This window comes from Zingiber officinale, chromosome 6A (genome assembly GCF_018446385.1).
Source record: "Zingiber officinale cultivar Zhangliang chromosome 6A, Zo_v1.1, whole genome shotgun sequence".
Lineage (NCBI taxonomy): Eukaryota > Viridiplantae > Streptophyta > Magnoliopsida > Zingiberales > Zingiberaceae > Zingiber > Zingiber officinale.
The window spans coordinates 25268995-25279476 of record NC_055997.1 but is presented as its reverse complement, the minus strand read 5'-3'; positions in this window follow the sequence as shown (position 1 = coordinate 25279476).

Here is a 10482-nt window from a genome sequence, read left to right as displayed (position 1 = left end):
TGGTGAACAGTGTCATCCTTTAAACCAAAATCCTAAGAGTCCTTTTACCAAATTGCCCGTCTTCTTCCTCTTAACTTCTCCTATACCCCTCAAACTATATCCGTATCATGGATGAATAGTATAGTTTTTTCTATTAGTTTATTTGTATGGATGTTTGTTTGTATGAATGTTTAGATTTTATTTGTTTTAGATGATTGTGATTATTTCTATTATGGATATTTAAATATTTTTTATTAGCTTGTTTATATGGATGTTTAATTGTATGGATTTTTGGTTGTATGAATGTTAGTTTATTTGTATAAGTGATATTATGGATTGTATGAAATGTATAAAATATATTTGTTAAGATGTATAAAAATGTGTTTGTATGTGTGGATTGTGAAATGTGATAGCATGCTTGTATGGATGAATGTGAAATGTGATTGTATGGATTGTAAAACACTTTAAATCATTTGTATGCATGAAATGTCATCGTTTGTGATGGTTTCTTTTATATATAAAAATTGTAAATAGGTTAGGGGTGTTGGTGCATTTGGCACTAATGATCAAACCTGAGTTTTGATGAATGATAAGTGGATTAAAGTTAGATGTGTGTTGTTGATCTAACCTTGTTACTGGGTGTGAAGGGTTGACTAACTTGACGGGTCAAAAGGATTAGACACCAGGCAAAAAGTCCAGTCGGGATGTGTGATTCCCGATTAGCGAAGTCCAGATGTGGGATTCTGGCAGGAGGTCGGGATTGTAGGTCCCTTATGGTCGGCAAGAGTGGGGTAAATTTCCCTGCACAAATAAACAACAAATACCTTTCTCAAATAATCGAATTTTAAGACAATTACACACTTAAAGAAATATTACAAAATAAAAGAGAAGTACGAGACAATCACTTTACTTGGTTGGCAATCAGAAGATTACTACTCCAAGGTAAATAGCTCACTATAAAGATCTCCTTCTCGAACAAAACATCGGAGGTGGAGAAGCATTGTACACGAAAATAATGCTTAGAAATGAAAAATAAAATGAAACTTGAAGTACAAAGTGTGTTGTTCAAAAAGGAGAAGACCAGGGCTCTACTTATAGCCCACTGGTCAAAAATGCCCATTTGCTGGCGCAGCACGGTCTGGGCGCCCGGACCTCTCTGGGTGCCCCTGGCGTGGTAAATCTTATCGTCACGCAAATGGCTATGCAACAGGTGTGAGATAAATGCAGGATAAAATTTTATCCCACCCCAGGCGTCTGAACCCTTGTAGATGTGATCCACAATGCCAAAGAGATCGAGGAGCCCCGGATGGCACCAAACTAGTCTAAGCGCCTGGACTCTAGGCGCCCGGAATGGCTCTATGCGCCTAGACCAGAGTCAACTCAAAGTTGACTTTCTGTCGGGACTTTCGCTTTAACTCTGCTCGCTTAGGTGATTTTGGTCATCTGAAATAGGGTTCACTCGAACTCATTTTTCAGCCTTCTCGATCAGTCTTCGTTCTAGCTTCTCGTCCCTCAGAAACATCGTGCGCTTGCTTCTCGTCCGCCAGCGTACTCTTCCACAGCACCTCATCTCTCAGACGCACCAAACCCGTCGACTCCGTCCCATGTCGTCCTTCTCGCTAGTTGTGTCTTTCACTTGGCTTCCTGTGCTCCTAAGTTCCTGCACACTTAGATACAAGACATCAAAAGACAACAGGATCTAACTTGATTTGGTTGATCATATCAAAACTAACACGAGGTACTTACAATCTTTTCCTTTTTTATGTGAGCAACCCAAGTTAAGTTAGGGAGTATCAAAACAAATAACATTAAAATAATAATTACATAATTTGTAATTTAAAATGTACCCTCCCCATTTGATTATATTAAAAATAGGAGAAATGTTAGAAATAAGTTTGATATAAATCTAAAATAATCTCTAAAACCTTATTAAAATTTTAAAATTTTGAAAATTTTAATTTTTGCTATTTAGGAAGTATTTTTGGAGAAATAATTTTAAAATTAATTTTAAGGCTTAAAAAAATTCTAAAAATTTATAAAACAGTTAATAAGATATATCCAAAGCAATAATAAAATTTTCACAAAAAATTAAAAATGATTTGAGCAGTAATAAATTATTTTATACAAAAAGATGTATTTTCATAAAAAAAAAATTAAAATAATTTCTAAGCTCAAAAAATCTTGAAATTTTTTTAAAAATAAAATAGAGAAGTATTTTTGTAAAAAAATAAATAAATTTTTATAATTTGAACTTTCGAGAAATTTGAATATTAAAAATTACTATTTTTATAAAAAATTCATAGAAAATTCAATAACTGTAAAAAAATCTAAAAATATTTTCTTTAATAGAGAACCTGATAAATTTTTATAGAAAAATAAAGTTTATAAAAATAACTCTTAAAAATATTTTTAAATTAAAAAATATAATATTTGTTAAAGAATTCATAAAAAATAATTCAAGGGTCAAAGAATTTTAAAAAAATTTCTACAGAGATGTAATGAACTCTTCTTTCTTGGAAAAATTAAGAGCATATTAATTTCAACCAGAAATTATACGACACAATTTACTTAGACAATTCTAAGAAAAAACAATATTAAATCAAATTAAAAATAAGGCATGCATAAAAAATTTAATTTAAGTATGATTTTAAAACCCAATATAGGTTCTACCTACTGGATTTTAGAAATTTTTTTGGAACATATTTTGGTAATAATTTTCTAATTTAGCCTTTATTATATCTAAAATGTCAATTAAGTGCTTGATAATTTCTAAAAGTAGTAAAATTTGAACATGCAGAATTCTTCAAATGTTCTATTTGTTCTTTCAATATTTCATTTTCGATTTTTAATTTGTTGAAATCTTCTAATCAACAATATGTTGCTAAAGTTATTCTTAATTCTTCATTTTCCTTTTAAAATTTTTCATATTCAATTTCTAAATGACAAGAATATTTCAAAAGTAATTTTATAAACTTATATAAGTTATCAGGAGATAGAGATCGTACCTGACTTACCTTGTCGATCCTGTTGTCTGATGCTCCCCCTATATTGCTACTTCCTTCTGAAGTGGCTCCCCCTTCGTCAATGCTCTCGATGCTTATTTCAGATGAGCTTGCTTCATTGTCTTCTTTGTGACTTGCCATAAGTGCAAGTCCGGCATAGGCTATGACTTCAAAATCTGATGACGACGTTTTGTCTCATGTCACCTTTAGATTTTTGTACTTTTTCTAGGTTGGTCTTTTATCCTTGTCCTTGTTCTTATCCTTATTCTTCAATTTTGGGCAGTTATCTTTAACGTGTCTTTCTTCATTGCAATAATAGCACATCACTTTTCTTTTTCTTCTTTTAGCCTGCACTGATTAAATTTATTAGTTCTAACAAACTTTTTGAACTTTCTTACGATAAACAATGTTTCGTCATCATCGAGAGATATTTTGGAATCTGGTTCATCCATTTTTGCCTTCAAGGTAATGTTGTGCTTCGATTCTTTCTTTAGATCTGCGCATCTAGACTCATGAATTTCAAAAGTAGAAAATAGTTCTTCTAAATTACTTACCTCTAAATCTCTAGAGATGTAATATGCATCTACTAAAGTTGACCATTCAGGAGTTCTAGGAAAATCGTTAAGCGCATACCTTAGCGAATCTCAGTTGGATACCTTTTCTCTGAGATTCATGAGTTCGGTGACTAGCTCCTTTAGCTTGGCGTGTAGTTGAGGAACTATTTCACCTTCCTTTAGTACATATTCGTCAGTTGGTTATGAAGTAGATCTCTCCTTGCGAACTTGGCTTCAGATGATCCTTCGTGAAGCTCCAGGAATTTTTTCCAGAGCTCTTTTGCATACTCGTAGACTCCTATCTGGTTTACCTCTTGTGGTGGCAACACATTTAGCAGATGAAATTTTGCTTTTCCATTTGCCATAAATTCAGCTTATTCCTTCTTCGTCCAATGTTCTTCTTTCTTCAACTCGCCATTGTTGTCGGTAGGTACTGCAAAACTATTTTTTAAAATTAAAAATATATCGAAATCAGTTTTAAAATATACCTTTATTTTTTTCTTCTAGTTTGCGAAGTCTCCTTCAAACTTCGGTGGATGGATGCTTGTTCCAACCATCATCTTTGTTTCAGTTGGCGGTTAGTTCTTTTGAGACAACCTTGATCTGATACCAATTGTAGGTCTCTTGTGGCCGGCAAGAGAGCAGTGAATTGCCCTGCATAAATAAATAACAAATAACTTTCTCAAGCAATCGGGCTTTAAAATAATTATACACTTAAATAAATATTACAGAATAAAAGAGAAGTACAAGACAATCATTTTACTTGGTTGGCAATCAGAGGATTGTTACTCCAAGGCAAATAAGCTCACTATGAAGATCTCTTTCTCAAACAAAACGTCAAAGCTAGAGAAGCCTCGTACACAGAAATAACGCTCAGAAATGAAAACTAAAATGAAACTTGAAGTACAGAGTGTGTTGTTCGAAAAGGAGAAGACCAAAGCTCTATTTATAGCTCACTGGTTGAAAATGACCGTTTGCTGATGTGACACGGTCCAGGCGCCCAGACCCTCTCTGGACGCCCCCAACATGGCAAATCTTATCATCACACAAATAGCTATGCAATGGCCACGGGATAAACTTTTATCCCACTCCAGGCGCCTGGAAAGTTGACTTTCTGTCTGGGCTTCTACTCTAGCTTCGCTCGCTTGGGTGATTTCTGCCATCCGGAATAGAGTTCACCCGAACCCATTTTTCAGCCTTCTCAAGTAGTCTTCCACTTTGGCTTCTCATCCCTCGAAAACACTGCGCGCTCCCTTCTTGTCTGCCAGCATACTCTTTCACAGCACCTCGTCCCTCGGATACACTGAGCCTGTTGACTCCTTCCCATGTCATCTATCTCGCTAGCTGCGTCTTTCGCTCGACTTCCTATGCTCCTAAGTTCCTGCACATTTAGACACAAGGCATCAAAAGATAATAGGATCTAAGTTGACTTGGTTAATTACATCAAAATTACCACGGGATACTTATAGGGATGTTCGATTCCTGATGAGTTGAAGTCTGAATGTACGATTCTGGCAGGAGGTCAGGATGTTCGATTCCAGTGGGCTGAAATCAGAATGTGTGATTCCGAAAGGAGGTCGGGATGTTCGATTCCCAATTGGTGAAGCCCGAATATGCGATTCCGATAGGAAGACCTGGCGAGTTAGATTGGACATCAAGAAGGTAACTTGACATTTGGTAAGTGGAGGCAAGTCACTGGAGGAGAGTAACTCAGTGAGGACGCGTCCTGTTTGAGGGGGGGCAGTAGGCCTTGGTCCAATTTAGGTCCATTTGGGAAACCTAAATTGAAACCATGACTGGATCCGAGTCTGGAGGATAAGATCTAATTAACACTATTTTTATTATGCTAACTTTTTCTTGCAGGGTATACTTTGTTTTGCTGGACTAACACTTTTTGCAGGGTGAAAGGAGCACAGATTACCTCGGGTGAACAATACCTGAGGTACCTTCCATGCGACGGAAGACACCTTGAGCTGGGAAATGGAAGGTGCCTTCAGTCGGATAACGCAAAAAACCTCAGTGATGATAAGGCACTGCCTTGTCAGGATAAACTTTGGGGTTGAAGGTGCCTCCAGTGCTATGGAAGGCACCTTCAACACTCAATAAAAGAGCATCTCGACCACAAACTGTAAAGACCGAAAAATTCCCGAATTTATTTTATAAATATCCTATGATTTTTCTAGATTTTTAGGATATTTTTACATAATTTTTAGAGTACCGGAAGTAGCAAAAAAACAAATAAGTCGCAAAATGGTTTACGCGGGAATAGAACCCGGGACCCATCGGAGCCTACGACTTATTATGTGTTCCGGAAACCAAGTGAACCCAGCAGGGCCGTGCTAAAAGGATAGGAAATCAAATATATTTATATTTGATTTGGGAGAAATAACTATTTGATATAAATAGAAAACTTAAGTGGGATTGGTTTATTTCTTTTGGGTTCGGCATTTTCTCTCCTCACCGAAGCCTTTCTCTCCCTCTCCCGTTTCTTTCTCTCGGCGCAGCAAACAAAGCAAAGGAGACCTAGGGTTCCTTCCCTAGGATCGTGTGTTCACTTTCCGGCGACAACACCAGCACGAAGTCGGTTCTTCTCCGCGAGAGGAACGCGAGGACGTAAGTGGTTCGTCGAACGGAGCAGTTTTTCCGGAAAACCTAGCGGATAGAATCGTAAGAAAACCTTGTGATTGAGGTAAGAAACCCCTCACCTGCAGTATAATTACTGTCGCTTGTTAGTTTTGGCATTAGTTCAGTAGTTCTACAGTTTTCAGTTTTAGGGTGTGCTTTTAGTGCACAGTTCAGAAGGATGCACCAGTAGGCGTCCTAACAGTATGAAAAATGTATTAGAAACATTTTATTCAGATTATTATCAGTTATTACAGCTATATGGATCAGATATCCATTGGGTGGGCTCCCACAGTAGCCTCTAGGTTCAGATAACCTAGCTCTAGGTTCAGATAACCTAGAACAACAAAGTAAAATAAAACAGTATTCAGTATTTTACTTTTATTCAGTTGGCACTGTACTTGGATCAGATATTCATGGGCTGGACTCCCACAGTCGTCCCTAGGTTCAGATAACCTAGTAACCCTGCTGGATTCGGAAAAGCACAGTTGTCAGGGCCCCAGCAGCATGTTTAGTATTTTCATCTATTATTATATATAGTTTTTCCAAATATATAATCAGTGACTAACTTAGTTTCAGTTTCAGTTAAGTTTCATGATTTGAGTTCATGACCAGTTAGATGTATATGCATGACCAGTTCAGTATTCTGCTTAGTTTCAGATACAGTATGCTATGCTCAGCTTGTTTGAATGCCAGTTTATGCTTTTGTATGCCATGCCATGTTGTCATGCTCGGTTCGGTTTTCAAACAGATGTTTTAAAAGCATAATCGCATCGTTGCATGTTTTTGTGAGGTAGATGGTTTCTTACTAAGCTTCTTAGCTTACAGATGTTACTTTTCTTATACTGCAGATACCGGAGGCTGGGGGGCGATGCTACGATGATGTGTGTGTGCAAGGGGTCGAGAATAAAGATCCTTGGGATCTACACGCTTTTATTTCAGTTTTAGTACTTAACATGTCTAGTTTTATGACTTAGTCTTGTTACTAGGTGTTATAGCTTAGTAAACTATGCCTTGTTTAGTTTATCATGTTTAGAATGTTAGTATTTACATGCAGAGTGTTTTCATGTATCTAGAGCTTGTGTATGTGATTTTTGGCACGAATCGGTGCTGGAAATCGAAATTCTGATTTCGTATCAGACTATCAGCACCGATCCATATTTTTCGGATCCCGACCGATCCTACAAGAGCTCATCAGATCTCGATCGGTCACCGACCGACCCAGCGTCTCCAGGTGCTTGGATCAGTCTGCAGACCGATCCAGACACACCTGGATCGGTCTTGCCGACCGATCCAGCCTCTGCTGGATCGGTCCGCAGACCGATCCAGCAGGGCACAGAATCGCGACAAGTTTGATCGATCCATGGATCGAACAGCAGCTAGCTGGGAAGTTTACTTTGAGTTCTAGCTTAGATGGGAGGTCAAGTATCCTCCTTAGCACATATACCCCAACCGGAAAGGTCTTGAACCCTTCCTTATAATAGCATGGGTGTACCAGTTGTCAGTTTAATAGAGTCAGTTAGTGAAATTTTATTTTACCCAGTTTCCCATAGACAGCACAGTAGCTTCATAGTTAATGTAGCGTTCCGACTCACAGCTTAGTACCCAGGAGTTGGGTCCTGCAGCTTCCAAGTAAGAACATCTCTCACTCGGTTTTGTTTTCAGCTTTCATATCGGTTATATGTGCTTTCATGTTTGCTCTCATGTTGGTAGTTAATTAATTCATGTTTACGGTGATAGTATTTAACATGTTACCATTAACTATGATGATAGATAGCCTAATTATATATATTCTCTCTGAGAAAATGAGGACGCCCAACCAGAAAGCATCAGCGTCGGCATGAGGCCTGGGCGTGCCCCGGACCTTACAACACTAGTGGCTCGATTTCACGAAGGAAGTGAGGGAGCAGCAGGAGATAGCCTCCTTAAAGGCTAACCAGCAGACTACTCCCGACACTCCAAGCAGAACCTCACGACTCCGGTAATCCAGAGAGGTTGTGCCACGCCACCATCAGTACAATCCAAGATCGCCGAGCGTGGGGCTAAGAGAAGCTTACCTTATCTAGTGGCGGAAGAATTAAGCGAGAACTTGCACCGGCAATGAACCATGGGATGCTGGGCATGGTTTAAAACATGGAAAGCACGATGGAGCTTCTAGACGGCCAGAGCACGAAAGGTGAAGTGCCTCCTTTTGTAATAACGAGACACATGTGGTGGAGCGGATTAAATCGGCGGCCGGAAACCGATGACATGGGCCAACTTAGAAAGAATTCTTCGAGGAATTCTTTCACATGCAAGTCACGAACCGACACTATGACGAGTTTACGTGAATTTCGTCGTGGCAACCTATCGATTCGAAGCCGTGAAGAAATTCAACAGTTTGGCCCGTCTATCCCAGAACTAGTCGAGACAGAGAAGGAACGAGTACGGTTGATCTTGAAGATGCTCGGACCAGAGATCGCGATGAATGTGGCCGTGGCGTTCATAGGCCACAAACCACGGAGGAGCTAGTGAGTAGTGCCTCGATCACCGAGCACTATCGGCACAGATCACCCAGCAGGCTGTTTCCACAGAGCCCAAGGGACAAGCTGGCTCGGTACTCAGCAGAAACAACAGGGACATAGCTCCAATGGAAGGGGAAACGCAAGGCAAAAGCGGTGACCCAAAAGGAGGCCACTGGAAAACATTCCAGACATCCCAAGTGTGTTACTTGTGGGAAACACCATCCAGGAGTTCACTGCAAGGGTACGCGAGGTTGTTTTGAATGTGGATGTGAAGGGCACATGGCTAGCAGAGGGAACAAGAATCAGCCTTCCTCACCGACTGACAAGATGGAGCTCGACCAAAGTGACTACACCGAGATGTATCGCTTAAATGGTCCACAGATCGTCAGGCAAATTAGAAGCCCCCGCCATATCACAAATGCCGTGATTTTCTCACCGACGAGAGGACGAGCAAATGCCTCGGCAGCTTGTCACAGTCGATCAAGATTTTACAAAGATAATGCATCCTTATTCGACATCTGGGCAACCCACTCTTATGTATCCAAGGCATTTCGAGAAATTAGCAACACCTCGAGTTACTCAATAGTCGGTTGACAACACTACCCTCGGAGACATTATGGCATCTACACATTGGCTCGAGGTGCTATCATTATAGCAGACGGAGAACTTTTGGTGATCCGATAGTGCTAGAAATGACCGACTACGATGTCATCTTTGGAATGGATTTTCCGATCAGATACGGCGCTTCTATAGAGTGTCGTAAACAAAAGGTCATATTCCAACCTGAAGAAGAAGTACAGTTTGAGTACATAGGAAAACCAAAGAGAAAAGCCGGAAGTTTCTCTCAGATTGAAAGCACAGCAGCTATTGGATTCGGGATGCATGGGATTTTAGCAAATGTAGTCAACACCACCCGAGACAAGAACCAACAGCTATCGAGGTTCGAGTCGTTTGTGACTCACTCAGTTGCTTTCCTAAAGAGCTACAGAAGCATGTGAGATTGAATTTGAGGTAGAGCTCATTCCCGATAAATCCAATTTCCAAGGCACCGCATCGCATGGCTCCAGCATTGAAGGAACTTGAGGAGCAATTACAGGAGCTTCTTGACAAGGGTTTCATACGCCCTAGTCACTCACCATGGGGAGCACCGTGTTGTTTGTGAAGAAGAAGGATGGAAGCATGCGCCTATGCATGAACTACCGTGCCTTGAACCGGTCATAATTAAAACAGTACCCTCTCCCGTGATAGATGACTGTTTGATCGCTTAAAGGGAGCCATGTTCTCTAAAATTGACCTTAGATCAGGATATCACCAGGTTAGAGTCAAGAAAGGTGATATACCTAAAAGCTTTCAGGACGAGATACGGACATTATGAGTTCGTAGTCATGCCTTCCGGCGTGACAAATGCTCCGCTACTTTCATGGACCTCATGAACAGAGTATTCAAAGAATACTTAGACAAGTTTGTCATCGTGTTCATCGATGACATTCTTATCTATTCGAGCACTCAGGAGGACCATGCAGAGCATCCGAAGACAGTTTTGTAGATCCTTCAGAGAACCAGCTGTACGCCAAATTCACGAAATGTGAATTTTGGCTGGACCAGGTAGCCTTTCTCGGTCACATCATCTCCAAGGATGGTGTTATGGTAGATCCCAGAAGATAAAAGCAGTAGTAAATCGAAGAGACCGAGAACGCCAATGAAATCAAAGCTTTAGGATTAGCAGCTACCTACAGAAATTCGAGAGGACTTCTCCAGATAGCCTCCCCACTGAGCTCTCACCAGGAAGAACAAGAAATTTCAGTGGACTGAGGACTACGA